This window comes from Pseudorasbora parva, chromosome 21, assembly GCF_024679245.1.
Source record: "Pseudorasbora parva isolate DD20220531a chromosome 21, ASM2467924v1, whole genome shotgun sequence".
Taxonomy (NCBI): domain Eukaryota; kingdom Metazoa; phylum Chordata; class Actinopteri; order Cypriniformes; family Gobionidae; genus Pseudorasbora; species Pseudorasbora parva.
Window position 1 is genome coordinate 34108745 of NC_090192.1, and position 14291 is coordinate 34123035.

Here is a 14291-nt window from a genome sequence, read left to right on the forward strand (position 1 = left end):
ATACCAATAGAGTGTTTATTAATAATAATAATAATGATAGAATATTTACATCTTTTTCATTTTGCAGGTACTGTAGTTTAAGACTAAATTTAGATTTTTAAAAATGTACTATAAGGTAATACAAATATTTAATGTTTTAAAAGCTATTACAATAATGAAAATATGACATGTTTTTAGTGAGTTTATAATGTAATACATTTCTCATGATGTAAAAATTGTTATAGTATGTGCTCAAGATTTGATTACATTTTGAGAAAATTATTATATTATGAAGATTTTATGCGCAGAAAGATGCTACACACTTTCTTATATTTTTTTTTTATTAATGTGCCCTCATAAACTTTAATTAAAATAACTTCTCTCTTGCAGCGACATCTCTTCTCTGATGATGTGTTTACTGGCATGAAGGCGGGACAATCTGTCACTCGCATGGGATCCACCAATAGTAAATCACAACCATTCAACCAATTCCTGATTGATGAAATGAAGTCCCGCCCTACATTTTTCTTGTTCTAAAAGCAAATTCACTTCGGATATATACGTCACAATAGGTAAGAAAAGACTATTAAAACTTATTTTTCAATAGTACTGTGCTGTTAAATATATCTGTTTATTTAAATCCTTTTTTATTTTATTTATTTATTTATTTATTTATTTTAATTTCAATTAATTCATTTATTTATTTCATCTTAATTTTAAATATCTATTGATCTGTTTTCTCTATACTTTTCTTTGGAACAACCAAGTTTGAAAATGTGTTTTGCATTCAGTTTTGCTCTAGTGTTATATTATTCTACTGTACTAAAATTTAGCATAGTTATTTATTTTTTTTCCAGATTACTAGACAATTATACTTATATAATTAACACTACTCCCACACAATGTTAAATGTTTGCTCTGTCTTGCGTTTCTATTGTGTTTTTGTGACCCAGTTTGCCATCATTCGCCTGTGCCATTGTCTATTCTCATTTGCTTTGTGTACTTAAAGGGTTAGTTCACCCAAAAAATGAAAGTGTATGTCATTAACTCCTCACCCTAATGTCGTTCCACACCCGTAAGACCTCCGTTCATCTTCAGACACAGTTTAAGATATTTTATATTTAGTCCGAGAGCGTATAAGTGTATGCACACTATACTGTCCATGTCCAGAAAGGGAATAAAAACATCATCAAAGTAGTCCATCTGTGACATCAGTTAGTTCATTAGAATCTCTTGAAGCATCGAAAATACATTTTGGTAATCAAAAATAACAAAACCTATGACTTTATTCAGCATTGTCTTCTCTTCTGAGTTTGTTTTCAAACCTTAAAGATTCAAACGGTCATGAATCAGCTTATTAATTCATGATTCGGATCGCGTGTCAAACTGCTAAAATCATGTGACATTGGCGATCCGAATCATGAATCAATACGCTGATTCATTACCGTTTGAATCTTTATTTGAGGTTTGAAAACAACCCCCTATATACTTTATCAGTGTTTTTCTTTGAAAAACATTTACTTCACTACATTCCAAAGCATAATATATAAAGTCATACTTTTTACTGCACTACATTTCATAATAAAAGTTGTAGTTTTTTTTTACCTTTAACTCTTACATTAAACATATAGTACTTTATCACTTGTACTCAAGTAAAATTTTAATTACTTTTGAGTAAAAGTATACAGCACTACATTTTTTATGTAATTAAGTATTAAATTATATTCAATATTAGACATGTGCCGATTTTCGATAATGCGATTTATCACGATAATTAATATGCACGATATTGTTATAGTGGGCACTTTAAAATATCGTAAATAATAATTTATTGACAATTTTTTTTTATTTTTATAATGCATTCAAGAATACTTTGCCAATCAACCATTTAAATGCTCAACACCGCTGTATTCTGCGTCAAAGGGACACGCGCTCAGATATAAACAAGCCCAACGTGCGTTTGCACATGACTGAACCGGTGAAGGAGACAGCAGCGCGCTGAAGTGCCGCTCAGTGACAGCAGAGGGTGCTGATGAACTGCAGAATGCGGCTGTTACCCCGGAAACCAGCAAACAAACAAAAACCGCGTGTAGTTTTTAAAACATCCATTCGTTTTTGTAATCTCAATGTTGTTCATCAAGCACCAAATACTTAATAGGCTATTTATTTTCAAACTTAAACATTTTTATGTTTTAATCTGGACTACAACATGCCCTAATAATTAGAAAGTTCTGTTATTGTTCAGTAAAACTTTGAGACATACAACTTCATTAGTTAACATGTTAATTCATTATTACCAAACTGACAATGAAAAATACTTATAAAGAATGAATCATTCTATGTTAATTTCTTAGTTACTGTTTAATAACAGTAAAATCAAAATAACTTTGTTAATGGACCTAAGATAAAACTAACAATGATCAGTATTTCTTAACTAACATTACCAAAAACATTATACTTCCTGTATCAAATGTAGCTATTGCTCAATCTTAGTTAATGCATTAATAATGAGACCTTATTGTAATTTGTTAGCCTCCCTGTTGTTCTTTATAGCCAATTTTTTTGCAATTTAATCTGTTTGAAAATTGTACTTCTACAGCTCTGAAAAATATCAAGAGACCACATAACATTGATTTCTCAAGAGGGGTCTCTTAATTTTTTTCCAGAGCTGTATATATTTTGGTGCATTATTGTATTTTAACATTCAGTTATTTTTGTTCTTACAAAAATAGTTCTTAAAGCTGTTATGCTATGGCAGCACTTTTTTTTTGCAACTTATTTCAATATCGTGATAAAATTTCATCAATTAATCGCAACATGAAAAATTGATATCGGCACATGCCTATTCAATATGAACTGCAGTGCAGTAAAAAGTATCAAATTATTCTTGAAATGTTGTGAAGTAAAAGTTTTCCAAAGAAGAACACTGATAAAGTACATACACTTGCAAAATAAAATTACTTGGAAAGTAAAAATACTCCACTACTGTCCACCTCTGGACGTGACACACAACAGTTTAAACGCATCTAGATGTTCCAGTGGTTTTTCAGAAGTTTCCCGTATATATTATGATCCTTTTTTCATGTTTTGCAACAACTGAAACATCATTATCTTATACATTTATTCTAATGGTTTAATTGGGTATTTATATGCAAAATAATTATTTGAAGTGTCCACTGGATAAATCTTTAACCTTCTTGAGTTTTTTTGTTTTATGAGATTGATAAACAAAGCATTTATTTGCATGCATAAATACTAATTCAACTGTTTCTTCTGATCCTGCCATACAGACATAATGGATCTTGATGATCTCACAATCTCCAATGTCACAAGACACATCTTGATCTTGACACGCATATCGAAATGTATATTTATGAGGAACCTTGAGCATCCAAAGGCACAACTGTCAATAGCCTGAAGCAGATAATCTTGTTAATTAGATATTATCTTCTTTTGTTCTCCTTTCAAAGTACTCGTCTCAAGTTCTCTATGACCCTGTGTAGGTTAGAGCAATTTCTGAACATAAAAATTATATTTATTTTTAAATATCAAAGATTTAGTCTGCATATCAAAGATTAAATCAGATATGTTAAGAGTTCTAGTCTGGCTTTCCCAGAAACGGTGTTTATTGATAAAATGTCACAACACTGTTGTGTATGTGATTAAGTGAAGTGAATTTAACGTGTATTTAAAAGCCATTTCCCATCTTGCCTTTGACTCGCATTTAAACCCTAACCCGACCAGCCAACTAATATTCTACTAACATTCTAATGAGAGTTAGCAGACATGTAGGTGCAACCATACTAATGACCACCTTCCTAATATTGTGTTGTTTCCCTTTTGCTGCCAAAACAGCCCTGATCTGTTGAGGCATGAACTCCACCAAACCCCTGAAGGTGTGTGGTGGAATCTGGCATCAAGATGTTTGCAGTAGATCCTTTAAGTCCTATAAGTTGCGAGGTGGAGCCTCCATGGATCAGACTTGTTTGTTCAGCACATCCCACAGATGCTCATTGGATTGAGATCTGGGGAATTTGGAGGCCAAGTCAACACCTTAAACTCATTGCTGTGCTCCTCAAATAATTCCTGAACTATTTTTGCTTTGTGGCAGGGTGCATTATCCTGCTGAAAGAGGCCACAGCCACCAGAGAATGTTGTTTCCATGAAAGAGTGTACTTGGTCTGTAACAATGCTTGGGTAGGTGGTACGTGTCAAAGTAGCATCCATCCACATGGTTGGCAAGACCTAAATTTTCCTATCAGAACATTGCCCAGAGCATCACACTGCTTCTACCGACTTGCCTTCTTCCCATAGTGCATCCTCGTGCCATGTGTTCCCCAGGTAAGCGATGCACACACACCCGGCCACCCTGTTAGCGTGCCAACTGTTACCGTTTTCAGCAGTGGACAGGGGTCAGTATAGGCACGGTGACTGTTCTGTGGCTATGCAGACCGATACACAACAAACTACAATGCACTGTGTATTCTGACACCTTTCTATCAGAACCAGCATTAATTTGAGCAGTTTGAGCTACAGTAGCTAGACAAGATCAGTTCATTCAGACCACACAGGCCAGCCTTTACCCCCCATGTGCATCAATGAGCCTTGGCCGCCCATGACCCTGTCGCCAGTCATAATCCTTCCTTCGACCACTTTTGATAGATATTGACCAATTGAACCCCTCACAAGAGCTGCAGTTTTGGAGATGCTCTGACCCAGTCATCTAGCCAACACAATTTGGCCCTTGTCAAACTGCTCAAATCCTTACGCTTGCCCATTTTTCCTGCTTCTAACACATCAACTTTGAGGACAAAATGTTCACTTGCTGCCTAATATATTCCACCCACTAATAGGTGCTGTGATAGAGATAATCAGTTATTCATTTAATCTGTCTGTAGTCATAATGTTATGCCTGATCTGTGTATAGTCATTGAATGTTTAATAGGGACTTTCAAAATAAAGCGAAGCTTTAAACTTTGGTCCAGTTTCCGCTGATGTTTGAGAGGGACTGATGTCCGAGCGGTAAGATTATGAAACACCAGGTGTGATGGGGGACAGCTGGTCATACACAAGGGAATATTACTCTCCAACACTGCGTAGGAGGCCAGTCCATTATGCTGCGTGACCCATTAGAGTCATTTAAAGAAGAAAAAAAGAGAAAAACGATCAATCAGGCAATATGAAAGTGGAGGTGGCTACTGAATTATAGAGGAAGGAAGTTGCAAAGAGCATGAAGTACAATGTTGCTGCACTTATGATGTCTTTTCAGCCCTGCTTTCTGGCTTTGGTTGAAGTTATCTGACCTCTGGAGATGAACAGTTCTTCCCTGTGAGTGGCATGGCTATAGCAACATTGTGTTGGGTACGTAAATCATTGGTTTTTCAATACAGTTGTATTGCTTAAAGAAAAGGGCATCTCTACATAAAGCTGTTGACGGTCAATAACAGAGGAGTTGGTCATGCTCCACTATACACTTGACTATGTAGTTATTGTTCCTCCGTGCACTCATAAAACTCTCTGACCTTGCATTCTGCCCCTGGTTAAGCACTGAAAATCTGAAGAAAAAAACAACTTTATTTTACTTCCTTTTGCAAAGCTCATACAAAAAACTGGATATTCAGTTGCCATGGGTCAAGGAGTTCTATAATACCTGGAGAAAATTGTTTTTGCCATTCATCGCAATAGCAGCTGCTCGGCTGGTGTAGGACCCTCAGGAAATATGCAATTCAAAAAGCTGTCTTTTCTCATGTACCCCTTTTCCAAGGCAGTGCTGGTGCTGGTTCGGAGCCAGAGCCTAGTTTAAAATCGGTTCTTTGTCTTTCCGCAGCCAAAGTACCAGCTCCAAGCCAGAAAAAGTGGTTCTTAAGTAGCATCAAAACATTGCTGGGCTAGAAGTAAGAACCGCTTGCGTCAGCAGCTGGGGGGGGCGGGGTTACAGTGATCATCAAGACAAACACGAACTTGACTGGTCTGCTGCTATGCAAACCCATACACAACAAACTGCGATGCATTGTGTATTCTGACACCTTTCTATCAGAACCAGCATTATCTTAAGCAATTTGAGCTACTTGTCTGTTCGATTTGACCACACAGGCCAGCCTTTATGTATATGTATCCCTGTTTTATTATACATACATACATACACACACACACACACACACACACACACACACACACACACACACACACACACACACACACACCAGGGAAATTAACTTTTTTGTCCACCGGCCACTGTGGCTGGTGGATTTCAAAATCTACCAGCCACTCCATGTTTTTACCAGCCACTTTCTTGTTTTTAACCGACAATGTGTAACTGCATGTGAAAAATTAATACTACAAGCTCTACAATACTTAAGCAGTTTATTTAATCTCAAGTCTCAATGACATACTGACATTCTCTCTATCTCTCTTATACACACACAAACCATGAACTGATATACATTTCATTAAATGCGTAGGGCTCTGTGCTGTGTGCGCTTTTTTTTTATCTGGATGTGGCATTTGGATGATTCGTGATATTTTATGGCTTCCAGTTTTAGGTTTTTAGTCCCAACAATGAAACTATTAGTTTTGCCATCTTCTGAAGCGTGTTGACGACACACCGAGCAGAACATTGTCAGTAGGGATGCACAAAAATAAAAATTCTTGGCCGAAACCGAAACACCAAAAGAAATTATGCCAACTATTAGTACCATTGCATTTATGGCTAATGCTGTGACTGTGTAACTTTACTAAAAATCAAGGCATTGCGATTGCATAAATTAATATTAAAGTTTCAAATATTAATCAGTTACAAATTATGCAAATATTTATTTAGCACATTGCAACAATCCACAGTATAAAATACAATTCAAACTAAAATGTTTAACTTGACCCCACTCGTGTACATTTAATAATAGCTAATGTACAGGCCTAATGGCTTGCAGAAATTAAATAAAGTAATCAAATGTAAAATAACTGCATATTTTAACTGTTTAAATTAAAGATTAATCCTTATTAAACTTACAAAAGCTATTCAAGAGCAGTGAGTGATGTCCTTTTGTTTGACATTAAACAGACAGTAGTAAAGGCTACTGCCCCTTTAAGACCTAGTGCAGGGATATGCTCTTCTTTCTCGACTGTATAACGTTCACTTGAGGCATATTCAGACTATGTCTGCTTGGATGCTAATCAAGATGGACATGTTGACATACATTTTGTGTGAGTTTGTCCATTTAAGCGCAAGACTTGAAAGAGAACTCAATATTTGCGCACTGTGAGACGAGTGCGCGTTCTCGAATGATGCGCAGTGACGGATCTTCCAGCGTGCGCGAGTTCGTATTCGCGTCTTCTGGTACTACATCCGGGTAATGACGGCAAAAACGACTGGTCATATTCGGACATACGGCCGCACTCGCATGCATTGAACAAAGTTTACAAAGAGGGGAAACAGTATGCTATTTTTATTTCCCCCGCCACGGTGGCCGGTAGGTAAAGCGAGTTTACCCGCCACAACTCAAAATCACCCGCATTTGGCTGGTGGCGGCTGCTAATTTCCATCCCTGGTATACATATATATATATATATATATATATATATATATATATATATACATATACATATATAGGGATACATATATATGCTGTCTTTATATCCTGTAATATATTTCTGTCTTTATTTTTATAATTAGACATTAATTAGAATACTACTACACTGTACATTTTTTTTTGTTTTTTGTTTTTGTTGGTTTAACTTAAAAAAGTAAGTAACCTGAAATTAAAAAAATTGAGTTGAAACAATGAAGGAAATTTGTTTAATAAATAGAAACTCAAAATATGTTTGTATCTGAACCACATCTGAACTCAAGTCTACAATCGAGGTGACGCATGAAAATGAAAATTCATATTTTTTGATAAATCATGAAAATAGCACTATTTGTCATGTTTCTCGGCATCAGAAATAAAACACACACAATTACCCAATATGCTTACAAAATCTTTTAATAATATTTTAATAAAGGTTGTCGAATCTCAAAAAATGTTCAATGAACTCAAAATATTAAGGCAACCAGGTTACTTTTTTTCTAAATAATTTTTTACAGTGTACTAAATAATAATAATGATAATAATAATAATAATAATAATAATAATAATTATTATTATTATTATTATTATTATTATTATTATTATTGACATTAGAGAGTGCTGAACATGCAAATGTCACAAAAGGAGAAACGGAAAACGAAAACAATGTAATCTCTAACCTACTATAATATATGATTTTTTTTTGTATTTGTAGTTGTAGTAGTGTAGTTACAACATCTCCCAGCAGGGGTTAAATAGGTCACACGAATCAGCCAAACTCTGTCATTTGGTTATGAATAGTCTTTTTCAAATCCAAAATAAACGGACACCAGTAACTTATTTGCATCCAGTAAGTCAGTAATCTCTCTCCTGCAAGTATAGCCCAGTTTCTCTTTTCTGTATGTTGACATGCAGAGCTCAACTCTCTCTTTATTCTGTCTTCATAGTCTCTCTTTTGTACTCTTTTGTTGACAGCTCTGTGTTGCCTAATCCTTTGAAATCCCTCTTGAAGCCATTGCTGTGGCAAACAGTATGACAAGAAAAGCACTTTTCTGCTTACCCTTTGTCTGTGTGTGTGCACATCTCTCATAGCATTCATGTTTACACTGGCGTTGTTGTGCCTGCTAAACTGATCCTTGTCCTTATATGTATGCCAGTGTGAATTATTTCCAGTATTCACAAGTCACAATATGAACTTAATTTCTTCATCTTCTTCATTTCATTTCTTCTATCTGTTAAAGATGACCCTTTTCACTAGAATAGGTTTTCATTTTTGAATGTAAAAAACTAAAACAAAAAACAGGTTTTCACACATGATTGTTGTAACTTTCTTCCCAGTCTGTCAGCAATGCTCCGTTTAGTTTCTGTCTCTGAAGCCCCTCCTTCTGAAAAAACACGATGTGCTCGGATTGGTTGGCATGTTGTGATTTGTCTACTGCTTTGAGTGTGTTTGGGAAATGCCATGCCCTTTAAAGGGATACAACTAAAAGGAATTTTTCTTATTAAACTGTTATTCCCTTAACTAAGACGAGTTGATACATACCTCTCTCGTCACATGCACTTAATCGCTCTGACGCGCTGTGATTTTGATATTCATTAGGTACCAAACAGAGGTCAAGTTAGAAGTAACTAAATACCTCCAAGTTTTCCTATTTAAATACAGTTACAAAAATATTTGAACGACTAAGTATGGTGACAGAAAATAAAACGTGGCGCGTTTCTAAGCGGGGTAAAAAGGATACCTATAATGTATGGCGGAATAGCACTTTTGAGAGTACTTTGACTCGGGGCAGTAAAAAGTCATGCTTGAAAAATCCTCTCCGTTCACCTCAACTTCTCATTTCCGTCAATAGAACTGACGGGACCTGAACGCCTGCATCAGTAGTTTGATCAGAGTTGATGAAGTATCAGTTTGTAGGTAGATAGTTTATGAACAATCATGGTTATAACATGCATCGTAAGGGTTATGATAACAAGGCGAAGGTATATAGTGCTGTCATGTTTCACAGAAGATCAGAAGAATCTCCACCGTTGTTGTTGTATCCATGTTCAAAGCAGCTAACCAAGCTTTAATAGCTAAATGCTATCAGAATGTCACTGCGCGTCAGAGCGATTAGGTGCACGCACCGAGACAAGAAAGGTATGTGTCAACTCGTCTTAGTTAAGGGAATAACATGAAAAAATGGTGGAGTATTCCTTTAAACATAGCTGTAAGAGATCCAGGGTGGAACATGGCAAGAACACACTTTTTGCATATGACTTGGATGGCATGGTTATTTAAATGAGGAATATTGTGACGTGTATGTTTCCAGAAGAAAACTCAAGTCTACAACCGAGGTGACGCAATTAGTTAAAACAATGGCGCATATTAAAGGGATAGTTTATCCAAAAATGAAAATTATCCCATAATTTACTCCCCTCTCAAGCCATTCTAGGTGTATATGACATTCATCTTTCAGATGAAAACAACTAGTTATATTAAAAAATGTCCGGGCCAATCCCAGCATTATGACAGTAAATGGGAGAGAAAAGAAAGTGAAGCCAGCGTCATTGTTGTGTCAGCGATGATTTTTTCATATGTAAGGCGGTCCGCCACAAGCTAGATATTTTACTTTATAACGTGTTAAATATGGATATTTTTCACACACAAACCCATCGATTTGCATCAGAAGGCATTTATTAACAAACCTGTTACTTTTTGAGGGATTTTTGAGTCAGTACTTTTTGAGGGATTTTATATATATATATATAAAATCCCTCAAAAAGTACTGATAAGAATACCGTTAAAGTACCGGACCGATAAGCAGTATCGGTAAGAGTAGTAATACCGTTAAAACCTTAACGATACCCACCCCTAATTCTCAGGTGTGTGTGTGTGTATATATATATATATATATATATATATATATATATATATATATATATATATATATATATATATATGATACACAATTAACAAAAATACAAGCACCTACACAGTGCTTTCATTTCAGGAAGAATTCTAGTAATCAAATGTAAAATAACACTGCATAGTTTATCATAAATAGCCAAAATAATGCTTATTAAAGCTGAAGTTATTCATTCAAGAGCTGTGAGTGATTTTCTCTTTGCATTTGACTGTTTAATTCGCAGTAATTCGTCTCATGTTTATTTACACTGCTGCCTCTTTAAGACAGACGTGCAGATCTATAGTATAGGCGAATAGGCAGATGCACTACATTTTCTCCCAATTATATCCATAATAACTACGTCCATTTTAGACACAAACTGTGTTGTGTTTATGAGACTCTCCAAGCCGGTCATTTTGACATAGATGTTTGAGTATATTTGATCGCTTAGACGCGAGTGTGAAACCAAAAGTGTAATTTGCTAGTCTCGTTGAGGCTGTTTCAGAGCGCGCGCCGACTTGGGAACAATCTCTTGCGCACATTTTTGTGCTTTTAATCGCTCTTTTTATTATTAAACGCGTCCCACAATTTACCAACAGTAGCTAGACTGTATTTACAACAATCATTGATCGTCCTGATTCTGTCATTGCGTTTGAGTTTTATGGAGAAATGACAGCGTAGGCTACTGCTGCAAAGGGAATTAAGTTGGGCTAGACATAAATATTATTATTATAATCTTTGTAAGCCAAAATCTAAAATAAAATTAGACTATCACAGATCTAAAGTGTAACCAGGCTATGTTTGAATGTTTAGTTCTGTCCTCGGCTGCCGTTTGCTCTCTCTCTCTCTCTCTCTCTCTCTCTCTCTCTCTCTCTCTCTCTCTCTCTCTCTCTCTCTCTCTCTCTCTCTCTCTCTCTCTCTCTCTCTCTCTCTCTCTCTCTCTCTCTCTCTCTCTCTCTCTCTCTCTCTCTCTCTCTCTCTCTCTCTCTCTCTCTCTCTCTCTCTCTCTCTCTCTCACTCACTCACACTCACACGTCACGTGTATTTTCAAAAGTACCGACAGCAGAACCGATAACGTCTGAGCTTATCGATACAACGGTCTTTCAAAATTCACCCCCGGGCCCGTTTAATACCGGTTTTCGGTACCCATCCCTACGGAGAATTCTGATATATCAGTATATGACAATTTTTTTTTCCTCTTGTCTTTTATTTTAAAGAACATCAGAATGAATGGTTTGATTAAAGTACTACAAATCCAAAGGAATGGCAAAAACGAGCAGAGGCTCAAGGGCACAATTGACGTTCATTGCTTATTCCTTTCAGGGCTTGAACCAGCAACCATCCAGTTACCAGCCTTGAGCTTTTGTCCACTACACCAAAAAGACCTTTGATTCTGTTTACCACCCTAAACTGAAATAAACCTCTTATTTTCCCTCTCCACCCCAACCCCTTCCCCCCATTCATACATGCACATACAAGAGAGCTATACGGGCCATTTTCATTCCAGGTTTGTTTTCATGGAGGGGTAAAAAAAACAAAAAAAAACAACAGACATTAGTATTGGCAGACACGGCTGGAGAGAAACTGCTGGGACCCCAGACAGTCTCCCCATGGGCTATAAACATAAACCTGTAGCTAGCAATACAAAAGCTGTATCTGATAGTCTCAGAGGAAATGCATTTCTTATTATAAAATCAAAGAAGTAAGCATCTTTGGTTTTATTTCTACAAATGTGCATACATGCAACAGGCACAAGGTTTAAATGAAAGAATCTCAGAAACTATTGACTTATGCCATACACATAGAGATAGCAGGACTTTAGTCCCCTCCTTGAAGCACAAATCAATTTGTTTCCTGTCACCTCTAAACATCTCTCCCAATCCAACCACAGTTCAGACATAATGATTGTGTTCCTGAAACCTCGAGCCTTTAATCTCTAGTAGCTCATCATTTCCTCTTCCCAGACCCCTTGATGTTTCAAATGCATAACAAATAAACAGCACTGCTGACGTAATTTTTTGATACACCTTAATATACTGCCCAGGTCTGTATCCTAGCAACAGAAGCATCATGCCCATTCAGACTGTGAGAGGAAGGTGTGACAGTCCAAGTCGCACCTTCTGCAGATCATTTGCTTTAAAATGAATATTCTGTCATCGTCTGCCCAGTGGCCACCCTCAAGACTTTTTTTTCCCCTGTGGAAATTGTGGAGTTGTTTATCCAAAATGCAAAAGTTTTCCTTTTATATTGTGTTCCACAGAGGAAGTAAATGCATACAAGTTTGTAATGTTTTTTTTAACCCTTGAATGCATGAACCAAAAAAAAAAAAAAAACACTATACGTGCATAAAGGGGGACAAAAGGACTCTTATTGTAATTAATAGTTTTCTATTTGTCCACTTTCCTTGTATACCATATAAAATTATATACCATATATATATGAATTACAGACAATTATTATTATTTTTAAATACAGTTGTACTTTTCTAAACAAAATAAACAAAATTTGATTTACTGTATAGTATATTTTAGATACTGAGTGTCTATTCACACCAAGTGCAAATAGCGATCAACATGGTTTCGAATCCGCCTTTTGCAGAGCTTTGCTCTTCTCTCTTTTCTTATCACAAATCACATCGGAAAGGCATTTGTTTTCAATACAAATTAAGAAAATGTTATAAATGTGAAAATAACGAGCCAAACAAAAAGTTATAATAATAAAAGCATTTATTGGGTAGGATTAGGGATAGGTGTAGGGAGGGCTTTTAGTTAATGTTAATGTACAACAATACTGAGGTGCAAATAATATGTATCTGTCAAAATAAATGATAAACTACATGTAATTACTGTTTATATGGCAAAGAACTGCTACTTTTATGTGGTGTAAAATACAATGTATCACTATTGTCACTTAGTAAATAGAATCTACAGCAATTTGCAATTGTGTAAGTACATCTATTACTAAGAAAATTGTATTTTCACTGAGTGTAAATAGAATCTAGTTGCCATTAACACTTGGTGTAAATAACATCTATTGTTATTTGCACTTAGTGTAAATAGCAATTATCATTTATAAAATAAGCTATTTTCACTGAGTGTAAATAGAAAATAGATTATGGTTGAAAATGGACAAACCCAGAAATTGGGTTGTTTCAATGTATCCACTGATGGTTTAAAGGTTCCATGTGTAAAAATTGAGGTAAAAAATCCAAAAAATGACCTACACGCATCAAATGAATGAGAAGAAATAAGGGCGATGATGTCATTAAAAAAAAAAAAGTCAAGATATAGTGCTGCAGAGATATCAACCTTAATTAGCAGTAGCATTACTATCCCCGGCCCGACAGGTATCGTTATACCAGTCTCGGCCATGGGAGGCGGTATGCGGGCAACATAACCACCAGCTAACCTGTCGTACTTGAACCTGATGTCAATCGTGTGGAAAGTACAGCCCACTACTTCATTTCAGTTCAGGGAAGAGAGTGGACGGATGGCCGAAGCCCTTGGCCCCTTAAATGTATCTGATATGATAAAAATAGCTGTTTTTACCTGACCGGAAAAAGCGGAAGTGCGTGCGCACGTCCCGTCATAATAAAAGTCCCGGTACTCACGAGCCGTTTAGAATAGGCTCCTATCAGTGGACGAAAAGTTGCATAGTGCACCTTTAAACAACCCAATTTCTGGGTTAGTCCATTTTCAACCCAACCTGACTTGTTTTTAACCCAGCATTTTTTATTGTGTCATTTCCCATTGCCTCTCATCTATTGCATCTGAAACCACATATACGGTTTCAGTAAGTTCTACATTTGAGAACTTCATGACAGTTAAGAAGTACGTTTACAGTATGAATAAAGTATTAT

General features: G+C 36.0%; 1 long non-coding RNA gene across 1 annotated transcript in view; it reads left to right on the forward strand.

The window, feature by feature from the left end:
- The first annotated feature begins 372 nt into the window (after positions 1-372).
- The window catches only part of LOC137056244 (uncharacterized), a 77207-nt gene continuing 63288 nt past the window's right edge, over positions 373-14291 (forward strand). The window contains exon 1 of the long non-coding RNA XR_010900254.1: positions 373-551. This is a non-coding gene — a long non-coding RNA (uncharacterized lncRNA). The remainder of the gene's footprint in view (positions 552-14291) is intronic.